This window comes from Salvia splendens, chromosome 21 (genome assembly GCF_004379255.2).
Source record: "Salvia splendens isolate huo1 chromosome 21, SspV2, whole genome shotgun sequence".
NCBI classification, from domain to species: Eukaryota; Viridiplantae; Streptophyta; class Magnoliopsida; order Lamiales; family Lamiaceae; genus Salvia; species Salvia splendens.
The window spans coordinates 8590028-8600871 of record NC_056052.1 but is presented as its reverse complement, the minus strand read 5'-3'; the positions used below and the strand labels follow the sequence as shown (position 1 = coordinate 8600871).

General features: G+C 40.1%; 1 pseudogene; it reads left to right on the top strand.

Annotated features, from left to right (window-relative positions):
- The first annotated feature begins 1208 nt into the window (after positions 1-1208).
- LOC121784168 lies at positions 1209-8756 on the top strand (annotated as a pseudogene).
- Positions 8757-10844: the final 2088 nt, after the last annotated feature.

Sequence of the window (10844 nt, the reverse complement as noted above, 5' to 3'; positions counted from 1 at the left end):
TTGTACCTACAAAATGTCTGTGAATGGGTCCAATGGAGATTCAGACTAGTCAACTTGACTTAATCTGACTTGAGTGAGGTGAACGGAAGGACTCGAGAGTGTTTTCAAAACCTTAACCCACAATACTATTAGCTAGTATAGGGAAGTAATGATCGATCCCAATAGATGATGTGTTTTACATTTGTTGTGGACACGAATGGGAATGGCTGCGGCCACCCTTTCCAGGGGTGGGTTAAGTTAAACTACATAACTTGAGAGACTAAACTAACTAAACTGATCAACTCATTGATAAGGATCCATATTGATTATGATCCATTTTCCCAAGAAAAACCCAATTGTAGATATTTGATCTAATATTTTTTTTTGTGAACTAGGTTTTCAATTTTTCAAACAAACAAAGGCAAAACAAAGATCCAATAAGAACTATTGATTCTAAGCTAAAATAAGTAAGATCAACAATGGATAATGTGGGAAAGGAATGAAAATGTCATTGAAGAAGAAAGCTAAGACACTTATTCCTTACTAACATACATTCATGGCTAGATCTTCAGGGAGACCACGCACCTCAAAGCATACCTTTACTTGACTCATACTTCACTAAGAATTGATGGATTCAAGCAACCTAGGACTAGGAATTTGGAAGAAACCCTCAAAGAGGAAACAAATCTCTCAAGCTTCTAATTTCAATCAAGTCTAATTGCAAAAAGAGGAAAATTACTATTTATAGTAAAGGCCCAAAATTCTAATAGGAGCCCACAAAATCTAAGTGATGCGTCGTTTCACCCGGTCGGGTGAATTGTGAAGTCCAAAACACCCCGCCGGGTGTTTCTTCTGGAATCCGGAACTGCTTCGCAACACTTTCGCCCGGTCGGGTGATTTTCATGGTGAAAAACACCTGGTCGGGTATTCCTTCTGGAGCTCATCACCTTTTCTGCACGGCTTTGATAAATCGGCCATAACTCTCTCCACCAAACTCCGATTGAAGATACCCACGCGAAGCTCTTTCGAGGAGGAACACATTGGTGGCATTTTCAGAGAATTTGGACGCCATCTCGATAGGCGGAATACTCATTGAATCCAGTTGCATGTGCAAATTTTGATTTACGGCTTCCTCCTGCTTCCCCGGTTGGCCTTCATTTTTCAGCACGATCCTCACCGTCGGCTCTTCCATCTTCATAGGCCCCTCCCGCGTGGCCTTTTGAATGAACATGGCAAGTCCTTCTCGAAGCCGCCTCGTCGTGGGTCTGCCAATGGGGTCGTACACTCATACTAAAACTTTCATGAAATGAACAAACAGAAATAAGTGGACGCCAGTCAGTCTCTTGCAAAATGTAGGATAAAATAATACTTTTCTAAAAACTTCATCTTCTTCACGGAATCAACATGAAAACCAGAGCATAATCAGATCTGACATTTATGAACAATGAAACTATCATGACAACTTATAAATTTAGATATACTTCTAAGAACTAAACTACACAAATAAGAAACTAACTCATAGTCATGCAGAAATAACAACTCATTTGTCAGATCTAAACATCCTAAAACACTTCATCCATAATTTTCTTCGCAACTGGACAAAACATAAGTTTAAAACTTGAATCTAACCAAATCAAAACGAAACAGAACACTTGAGCTAAGATATGCATCATAAAACTGAAATCAAAAGTAGATCGGAGCATTCATGCATGGTAAACAAACATTTTCACAAAGATCGAAACCATAATACTAAATTTACTGAATCTAAAAGCATCAAGAGTTTATAACAAAAAGCGTGAACTAAAAATAGACAAAAGAAAATACAAATTGTTTCATCCCTCCTTCTCGAAGCGGAAATACAGAACCAAAAGCTTAGAGTGATAAAAACCAACACCAAAATGACGTCTAAACTAACGGTGAGTCGGAATCAAGTTGTGTTGTGTGTTCGAAGAACTCAGGAAGATTGAAGTTAAATGAGGTCCGATTTCAGCCTGAAGAGAGTTGATTCTTAAAATGTTCTCAGTGCGCATGGGGACCCCTTCCCTCTTGCGTGGGCTTTTCTTATATAGAGAGGTGAGGGGCTCTGTCCGCAGCGGGTACCGACCTCTCAAAGTGTCATTTCCTGCCCTTCACATTGGACTTCGTAAATCCGAATACTCGAAGATTATTAACGGTTAAAATCACTCGGCAAAAATGTATATGGATGATGAGATGAGCAGGGCGACAACGGGGAGGATGGCTACAACAATGGCGAGGACTACGGCGAGGGCGACGGCGAGGAGGATATCACGCAGGAGGATGCCTGGGCGGTGATCAGCGCTTACTTTGAGGAGAAAGGTCTGGTGCGGCAGCAGCTCGACTCATTCGATGAGTTCATCCAGAACACGATGCAGGAGATTGTCGACGAGTCGGCCGATATCGAGATCCGTCCTGAGTCGCAGCACAATCCTGGACCCAGCCGGACTTCGCTGAGGTCGTTTACTTCGCGGTTGTGTTGATTTGCGTTTGTGAGGAAATTGTTAGGTTTTAGCGGCTGAGAGTGAGTGGTCTTTGGTTAGGGTTTAGCTGAGTTTTAATTGGTGGTTGTGTGGTAATGCGATTTGAGAAAGGTTATTGGTGAGTTGAAGCGAGGTGAAGTAACAGGTTTAAAGCAGATTTGGATTGGTTGTTTGATTGCGAGAACTCTATGGAGATTCGAGTGCCTTTAACTTTGAAATTTCTAGACCTGGATTTAGAAGAAAAGAGTACAGAAGGACATTGAGGCCTTAGCTATGAGACTATTTTTTGGATTTTGGTTGTTTTGAGTAGGTGTTGTAAGTTCTGAATTCCTGATTGATTCTATTCTTCCTATAAGCTTTAGATACTGAATCTGGTTTGATGTCTGGACTAGTCTCTCTGTGTGGGCTTAGGTTGTTGCTGGAATTAGGCAAGTGGAGTGGGTTCCTTGAACAGAATTTAGAGATAAGTTGTGGGAATTGATAGCAATGATCTGTGGACTTACTTTAAACTGTCAGTTTGTAGATTAAATTGATGGAATTTAGTAGCTTTCTTTGTAATTTGGGAGAAACTTGGTGAATTTGTTTATTTTCAACTTTCGAGCATTATTTTGCATTTTGCTTACAACTAGAGGGACTTTTGTGATTTCCAGAATTAGGAACTAATGTATATTGTTTTGTCTACGAATGCAGACTATATACAAGATCAGTTTCGGTCAGATTTACCTCAGTAAACCGATGATGACGGAATCTGATGGAGAAACAGCTACTTTGTTTCCCAGGCTGCAAGGCTTAGGAATTTGACGTATTCAGCCCCATTGTATGTTGATGTGACCAAGAAAGTGATAAAGAAAGGTCATGATGGGGAGGAAGTTACTGAGACTCAGGATTTCACAAAAGTCTTTATTGGGAAGGTACATTTTGTGGTGATGTGGGGTGCTTTATGATCTTGTAAAAATGCCTTAGTAACACCATGATTGTTTGTCTATAGGTTCCTATAATGCTGAGGTCAAGTTATTGCACATTATATCAGAATTCTGAGAAAGATTTGACAGAACTTGGGGAGTGCCCATATGATCAAGGTGGTTATTTCATCATCAACGGTAGTGAAAAGGTATTGATTGCTCAGGAGAAGATGAGCACTAATCACGTCTATGTATTTAAAAAGAGGCAACCAAACAAATATGCCTATGTGGCTGAAGTTAGGTCCATGGCGGAGACACAAAACAGACCACCTAGTACCATGTTCGTCCGGATGCTTTCTCGAACTAGTGCCAAAGGGGTAATAGCAATTTTAATGAAGCATTAGTTTTCATATTATTAACACAATTTTATTAGTCTAATACTTTTCTCCTTGCAGGGTTCGTCGGCCAATATATACGTGCTACCCTCCCATACATACGCACTGAGATTCCTATAATTATTGTGTTTCGAGCACTAGGATTTGTTGCCGACAAAGATATATTAGAGCATATCTGCTACAATTTTCAAGATACTCAAATGATGGAACTGCTCAGGCCTTCCTTAGAAGAAGCATTTGTTATCCAGAACCAACAGGTACTTGTCATGCATTGTTATATCAGCTGCTCTTTTCACTGCATCTAGTCTATGTGGGTGCTTCGTATCTGTAATTGACTAATTGTATAGAATAGATTTTCTCCTCTCGTTGAAGTCTTGAAGGGATTTAGGGTTCTCTCCTTTTGGGTAGGGGGGGCATGAATGCATTGGAATGTGAAGTACTGACAGTTTTGGGTAACCTTACATTCAATTTGAACTCTTCTGCAAAGTTTTGATATCTATCTGTAGCTCAATCCAATTTTCTTTCATTTGTCATTCTTTCTAGCATTGCAGAACTTTATTAGTTTACAGCATCCGATAGCTGTACAGCGATGCTTTACCTACTATAAGCCTCATTTTTCCTTTGTTAGGGTTGTAATAATCTAACCTTTTTACAAAATGCAGGTTGCTCTTGACTACATTGGGAAAAGAGGGGCCACTGTTGGTGTCACCAAAGAGAAAAGAATCAAGTTTGTGTTGCTGAAATTGTTATACTTCATCTTATTGTTTTATTTTCATCTAATCTGTACATCCTTGTTATGCAGGTATGCCAAAGAGATTCTTCAGAAAGAAATGCTTCCTCATGTTGGTGTTGGGGAGTATTGTGAGACAAAAAAAGCATATTACTTTGGGTAAGGAGTTAATTATTATGTAAGTTTCGGTTTACATGTTTGTGGTTGCTGCTCCTGAACCAGTATCAATTCCTGTTCTCTCCAGGTATATCATCCATCGCCTTCTTTTATGTGCACTAGGCCGAAGAGCAGAGGATGATAGAGATCACTATGGCAATAAAAGACTAGATCTTGCTGGTCCTTTGTTGGGAGGCCTCTTCCGAATGGTTTCTTTTTTATATACATTTTATTGCAGTCTTTTAACCTTAGAAATGAGGTGTTGATGTGAAGTTTGATCTTCTCTCTGCGGTGCAGCTATTCAGAAAGTTGACCAGGGATGTGAGGTCCTACGTCCAGAAGGTTTATTTACCTTAGATTTACTTGTTACTTGGATAGCATGCAAATGCAATTTAAGTTTCATATATATTTACAAGTTTCTGTACAATGACAGTGTGTAGACAATGGCAAGGATGTGAATTTACAATTTGCAATAAAAGCCAAAACCATTACTAGTGGCTTGAAATACTCACTTGCTACTGGTAACTGGGGCCAAGCAAATGCAGCTGGTACAAGAGCTGGTGTATCTCAGGTTGAATTGTGTACTTGTCATTTGTTCAAGCCATTTTTAATCATCCATTCAGTTTTCTGTGGTCCAAATCCAGTGCTAAGGTGGATGACTTGTTTCGATTGAAATGTCGCAGGTGTTAAATCGCTTGACTTATGCCTCTACCTTGTCACATTTGCGAAGGCTTAACTCTCCTATTGGCCGTGAAGGTAACTGGCCTATCTTGGTTCATTTTAAAATGCTTTGGTGGTGATTTCTATCTTGTTGTTCCTTTTATTTTACTATTACCTTTCATATAACTCTTTTGTTCATCTTTGTAGGGAAACTGGCCAAACCAAGGCAGTTGCATAACTCTCAGTGGGGAATGATGTGTCCTGCAGAAACACCTGAAGGACAGGTAAGTGTGCATTGTGCATAGTTATTAATTGGACAATCTAGTTCTTTTGAGGTTTCCTTCTGAATCTACCTTTTCTTTGGCCTCTTCGGACAGGCATGCGGGTTGGTGAAGAACCTTGCGTTGATGGTTTATATTACAGTTGGCTCAGCAGCATATCCAATTTTAGAATTTTTGGAGGAATGGGGAACTGAGAATTTTGAGGTGCTGCATGCAATGTGCCTGAATTTCTGGTTTTGATGTTCATGCTGAATATATCTCTAATCACTATATAAAACTTTTATATTTCAGGAAATATCTCCTGCTGTCATTCCTCAAGCCACTAAGATCTTTGTAAATGGTTGTTGGGTTGGTATTCATCGTAACCCTGATATGTTGGTGTCTACACTAAGACGCTTGAGGAGACGTGTAAGTATTCCTTTCATACTTCTGTCTTTCGTCAACGTCTTCTGTTCTTAGGCTCCTTGACTTGTAGAGCATGATGAAGAATTCCAGCTTCCAGATCTTCGATGGTCGTGTATTTTCTAACATAATGTCGTTATCACACCCGAGTAGTTCACTAGATTTGTTCTTGTTTCACTTGTGAATGATTTCTGCAATGTAATGTATAGTGTTATTTGCAATATGCCAGCTAATGGAGGTTGACATTATTGTTCTGCTTACAGGTCGATGTCAACACAGAAGTTGGAGTGGTCCGAGATATTCGTTTGAAAGAACTCAGGATATACACTGATTATGGTCGCTGCAGTCGTCCCTTATTTATTGTGGAAAAGCAAAGACTTCTTATAAAAAAGAAGGATATTCTGGGCTTGCAACAGAGAGTATGTCTGACAAAGTATTTTTATGGGCTGTTTGTCATCTGAAATTTTTGACTGTGTTCTATATTCATGGGCTGTTTGTCATATCATGTGCTTTGATCCCAGGAATCTCCTGATGATGGTGGTTGGCATGATCTAGTCTCAAAGGGATTCATAGAATACATAGATACAGAAGAAGAGGAAACAACTATGATTTCTATGACAATACACGTGAGCAATTATCAAGCAAGCCAGTTTCCATACAAATAGATTGTCAGTCACAGGACAATGAAATTTTTGTTTCTTTTCTTAGGATCTTGTTCAAGCAAGGGAAAGGCCGCAGGAGGCTTATTCAGATACTTATACGCACTGTGAAATTCATCCTTCCTTGATACTAGGTGTTTGTGCTTCAATTATTCCCTTCCCAGATCACAACCAGGTATATATTGTGGTAATCTTAGCACATCTGTAGCTGTTCTTCAGTTAGCTGATTGTTTTTCTCTTTCACAGTCTCCACGTAACACATATCAGTCAGCTATGGGTAAACAAGCTATGGGCATTTACGTCACCAACTACCAATTTCGAATGGTACAGTGATCTTCCATTAAATTCATCCGGCGTGGCTGGTAGCTTGGCGATTTCTTGTAATTAGAGTTTCTGCTTCTTTTGTATCAGGACACCTTGGCTTATGTGCTGTACTATCCTCAAAAACCACTCGTTACAACTCGGGCTATGGAGCACTTGCATTTCAGGCAGCTGCCTGCTGGCATTAATGCCATAGTTGCTATTGCATGCTACTCCGGATACAATCAAGAAGATTCAGTTATCATGAATCAGTCATCAGTTGACCGTGGTTTCTTCCGGTCTCTATTTTTCCGTTCATATAGAGATGAAGAGAAGAAGATGGGGACATTAGTCAAAGAGGATTTTGGACGCCCTGATAGAACCAACACAATGGGCATGCGCCACGGCTCCTATGATAAGTTGGATGACGATGGACTTGCACCGCCGGGAACCAGAGTTTCGGGCGAGGATGTGATTATTGGGAAAACGTCTCCAATAGCTCCTGATGATGCCCAAGGGCAAGCTGCTCGTTACACAAACGTGATCACAGTACAAGCTTACGGCACAGTGAAACCGGAATGGTGGATCAAGTCCTGTTGACCACAAATGCTGATGGGTTGAGATTTGTCAAAGTGAGGGTGAGATCAGTTAGAATTCCTCAAATTGGAGACAAATTCAGTAGTAGACATGGACAGAAGGGAACAGTGGGCATGACTTATACACAGGAAGACATGCCGTGGACGTTGGAAGGCATCACTCCCGACATCATCGTCAACCCTCATGCTATTCCATCCCGTATGACCATTGGTCAGCTTATTGAGTGTATCATGGGGAAGGTCGCTGCACATATGGGAAAGGAAGGAGATGCACTCCTTTCACTGATGTAACCGTGGACAATATCAGCAAAGCCCTTCACAAGTGTGGGTATCAGATGCGTGGTTATGAGACCATGTACAATGGGCACACCGGCAGGCGTCTTTCGTCTATGATATTCCTGGGTCCCACTTACTACCAGAGGCTGAAGCATATGGTTGATGACAAGATTCACTCTCGGGGTAGAGGCCCTGTTCAGATTCTGACGAGGCAGCCTGCTGAGGGACGGTCGCGTGATGGCGGTCTGCGTTTTGGTGAAATGGAACGAGACTGCATGATTGCACATGGAGCAGCTCATTTTCTCAAGGAAAGGTTGTTTGATCAAAGTGACGCATATAGGATACATGTTTGCGAGCGATGTGGATTAATAGCCATCGCTAACCTGAAGAAGAATTCATTCGAATGCAGAGGGTGCAAAAACAAAACTGACATTGTGCAGGTAAGTTGAATCCAGCCAGCTGGTTCGTAATTCTGACTATATATATGGTGATTGTAATTAAACGAGATTTGTTGCAGGTTCATATTCCGTATGCTTGCAAGCTGCTATTCCAAGAGCTGATGTCTATGGCTATAGCTCCTAGAATGCTAACCAAGGACATTAAGCAAAACAAAGATCTAAAGAAGAAGGGCGGTTAACGTGGTTGGTCACACCGATTCATCAGACTATGGAACATCGAGGTTGGTGAATCAAGGCGTTTGTTGAATCCCCAATTGAGATGGTAAGTATATTAGAAGATGGGGGTGTTTTGTCTTTGAATGCCCAAATTAAAGGGTGTTATACATTACTGAGGTGTGGCTGTAACAATCTATGTATTTTCTACCTGAACAAGCTGTTTTCAGTCGGCACTTGTTTGGAACTCTTTCATGGCAATTTTGTTGTAAAAGACTATTTTCTCCTGTCTAAAAAAAATAGTCTTCGTAGTGGCCGGTGTGTATTTTAATTCGACATTGATAGCGAGAGATAATGGTTAGAGGTGTTGATAATGGAAAATAAGATGGAAAAAAGTTACTATACATAGATTGAATTTAAATTTTGTGCAAAGGTTAATCTTTCATCTTTGATCCTCTGGAGTTCCTAACTTGGATTTATCATCACTCAAAACTCATCCTTGCTATCTCAATTCGTGTTTCATTCTGTTTTTCGATCTTCACTCAACATGTTATTTACTTGTAAAATCAAATTTTGAGATAGCTCAGATTCACGTCATTGATAGTACTCCATATTTTTACTTTTTTTTAGTTAAGTCGTATGCTTACATATAAAGCTATTTGTGTTGGTCAAAATTGTCTCAATCAACTTTATTTCCTTCTATCCCTTTCAAAAAACTTTATTTTATACTATCTTGGTTTACTAAAATTTCGAAACGCTGCCTTGAACTTTCATGCTACCAATTTCATTTCACAACTACTACTCTTGTCGTATTCATTTCAAATAAACTCTTCGTCAAACAACAGAAAAATGCTTATTTATGAATGAGAAACTTAAAACGAAGTAAAATTTTAATCTAAATAATGTTCTATGAGGGTGTTTGGTTGGCAAGATTAAATCTCATGATTAAATATGTATCATGTTTGGTTCATAAGGTTGAACCCTTCAACTTAATCCTAAATGGATAGTCTCATGATAATTAGTCATAGCCTCCCCCTCCAACTAAAATAATCCCACAACTTAATCCTAGATGGATAGTCTCATGATATTAGTCATGACAACCGAACACCACCCATAGGTAATGTTCTGTTTGCTAGATAAAATAGTATCATGATATAATATAGGATTGAGTTGTGAAATTATTTTAATTGGAGAGGGTTAGTTATGACTAATTATTCCATGATTATTTATCTAGGATTGAGTTGTGAGATTGAATCTCATAAACCAAACACTCTACATATTTAGAGCACCCGCATCGCGTCTTGATGCGGGCTCTATCTCGTCTCTCCGAGATGAGACCGCATCTAGACAGCGATGCAGGCTCCCTTCTCGTCCCCAACCCGTCCCTTGTCTTGCCGCGGAGAGGAAGCTCGCGCGCCAGCTCGCCACGCGCGTTGGCCACGTGGCTAGCTCCCGTTCGTCCGTGACGCCCACTCGCTGGCCCGCGAGTGGGCGTCGTTTATTTCCGTTGAAAATATTTTTTTTTGTTTTTTTTTAAAATTCAGGAAAAATTCGAAAATTAAAAAAAAATCCCAAAAATATACTAGCTGTTTACAGCCGTTTTTTCACATTTTTTTTTTATTTTTTTGGTAATTTTTTTAAGCCCCCAATCGCTTCTATAAATATCAAATCATTCCCACAAATTAATCCACCATAAAAAAGCTCTCTATTCTCACTCAAACACTCTACATTCTTTATCTCAAAACATTATTCTTCTCCCAAATTTAATCCATTCATGGATCCATTTGAACAAATGCGTCAAATAATGGAAGAATCGCTAGAAGAAGATCGACGTAGGGAGGAGGAGGAAGCCGTGGCGCCTCAAAGGCGATCCCGGATTTACATCCATCGTGACCGAGAGGAAGCCGCCGCAAGGTTGGTATGCGATTACTTCTGTGAGAACCCGGTATGGGGAGAAATCTACATCCGTCGCCGTTTCCGCATGCAGAAATGACCATTTCTGCATATCGCAATTACATTGGTAGCCCGGGAAGAGTACTTCCAAGAAGGGTTCGACACTATTGGCCGTCCCAGTCACACGACGCTCCAGAAATGTACTGCAGCAATCCGTCTGCTTGCTACTGGACAATCCGTCTGCAGCAGTTCCTTGGCCCTAAAGCTAAGTCTTCTGATACGAGCATTATTAGTTAGATAAATTAGGATTTGCATATCTTTTCCATATCTTTGTTTTCTTGTTCATTAAGTTATTATAAGCATTATAAATAGGAGTTATTGTAATCATTTGAGAAATCAATCAAGATAATCAATATTATCATTCATTCTCTTCTTCAAAGTGAGAAACACGTCTTGCTCGACAGTCACTTGCCCGCGACAGACATTTATCGATCGCCGATCTACGG